The sequence below is a fragment of the Molossus molossus genome, unplaced genomic scaffold, assembly GCF_014108415.1.
Source record: "Molossus molossus isolate mMolMol1 unplaced genomic scaffold, mMolMol1.p scaffold_m16_p_5, whole genome shotgun sequence".
NCBI lineage: Eukaryota > Metazoa > Chordata > Mammalia > Chiroptera > Molossidae > Molossus > Molossus molossus.
The window spans coordinates 1261115-1263018 of NW_023425388.1; positions in this window are offsets into that span (position 1 = coordinate 1261115).

Below are 1904 nucleotides of genomic sequence, written 5' to 3' on the forward strand. Positions count from 1 at the left end.
CTGCGTTGCAGGTCACCGTGTCCACAGATACGGACCTGCCCTTAGCGCACCTGCAGCCCAGCTCACACCCCTGAGGCGCAGGGGCTGCTGTCCCCACGGGAACAGACGTGCTCACGCCACCCAGCCACCCGGGGACTGGACCCCCAGCTCTGGGACTGAGCTCTCGTCCTCCGTCTGCGTCTCCGACACGCAGAGGGGGGCTCTTCAGCCCCTGCTCCCTGTGCGGGGTCGGGTCCCCTCTCTCAACCTTGGGGAGGCCCCTCTTGTCCTTGGCAGAAGCCCCTGGCTCTGATCTGAAAGTGACAGCCCCCCTGGGAGTCCCGTCCTGCACCCAGGTGACCCCGCTCCCAGGATGAGCGACCTGCTGGGGTGTGGCATCCCCAAAGCCAGCTCCTCACACACAGACCCCGTGTGGAGACCGTGGGGTGGAGGCTTCATCATCGCAGATCCTCGGCCTCTTGGAGCCGTGACCACAGTGGGAGGGGCCTGAGGCCCCCTCACAGGACCGAAGGCACCTCCGAACCACCGGCCTGCAGGGGGTCAGCCCCCCAGCGTTCCCTAGGAAGGATGCCTCCGCCTTCGGAAGGGCCCGAGGTGACCTCAACAGGGTCTGCGTCCATCCGCCGGACGTCCCGCGGGTTTGTGCCCCAAAGTCCAATCTGGGACGATGAGAACAGCCTCTGTCCTCCGTGAAGTGGGGGGAAGAGGACTGTGGACGAGGAGGGGAACGTGTACGTCCACCACACACGCATTCGGGGGCGAATACGTTTTAGGGAAGAACACGTGGACTTGGAGTGTCTGAGCATGTCCCCCTTACACTGTCCTGGAGCCGGAAGGTCACACTTCGGGTCAAGGATGGTTGCTCCGCTGTCTGCTTCGAGAAACTCCCCGAGACGAAGAGGGTTATTCTGAACCCCCAAGCCATTGCCCCTCTGCCTGCTCTGCACAAACCTTTCTCTTTCCATGAGGGCTTTTAGGAAGAGACCTTGAGATTTGTTTCAATGGACAGGAGCCCCGTGCTGCCCCGTCCCCACCTGACTTTCTGGCCTGTCCCACACACACTGGTCCTGTTCTCGGACCCAGAACCACTCCCCCCCCGCCGGGCTTTATCCGTGAAGGCTCGGCCTCAGGTCGGTTCAGCCAGGACGGGCCTCTCGGCCTCACCGAGCTGTGTCTACACGTTCCAAAGGCCCGTTTCTTCGTTTCTTCGCGGAGAAGGGGTGGAGGGAGGTGGGCGGCTTGGATCAGGGTTGGGCGTCAGCCGCGGACCAAGAGTCATGAGTTCGAGTCCCATCAAGGGCATGTGCTCACCTGCAGTTTGTCCCCGGCCCTGGCTGGGGTCACACGGGAGGCAGCCACTCGATGTGACCCTTTCATGTCGCTGTCTCTCTCTCTCTCTCTTCCTCCCACTCAATCTGAACAAAAATGGAAAATCGTCCTCCGGTGAGGATAAAAAACCACCACCCTGTAACCTGGAGACAGCACAGAGCAGCGTGGGGGGGGGGGGGGACCCTGGAGCCGAGGGAAGAACGTGCTGGTGTTCAACCCCCGTCGCTGGAAGGGGCCCGTCCAGAAAGCCTGCGTGTGTGTGTGTGTGGGCGGGGGGGGAGGGGAGGCGGGGGGGCGGGGGGCGGGGGGCAGCCAAGACTCGAAGCACAGCTGGGTGGGGAGGGAGTTCCCATGGCAACGCCACAGGGGGGTCTGTGGCCCCGTGAAGACACCAGCAGGGAGCGGGACCTTGACTCACCGCCAAACAGGAGTGCGGCCCCCAGGTAACCACGCGTCAGGATCGAGCCCCGCGGGCTTGCGCACGAGGGTTGTGGGTTATTTATTTACGGTTAATCCTCACCCGAGGATATTTGTCCATTGATTTTTTTTCCACTTTTTATTTCATTTATTTGTTT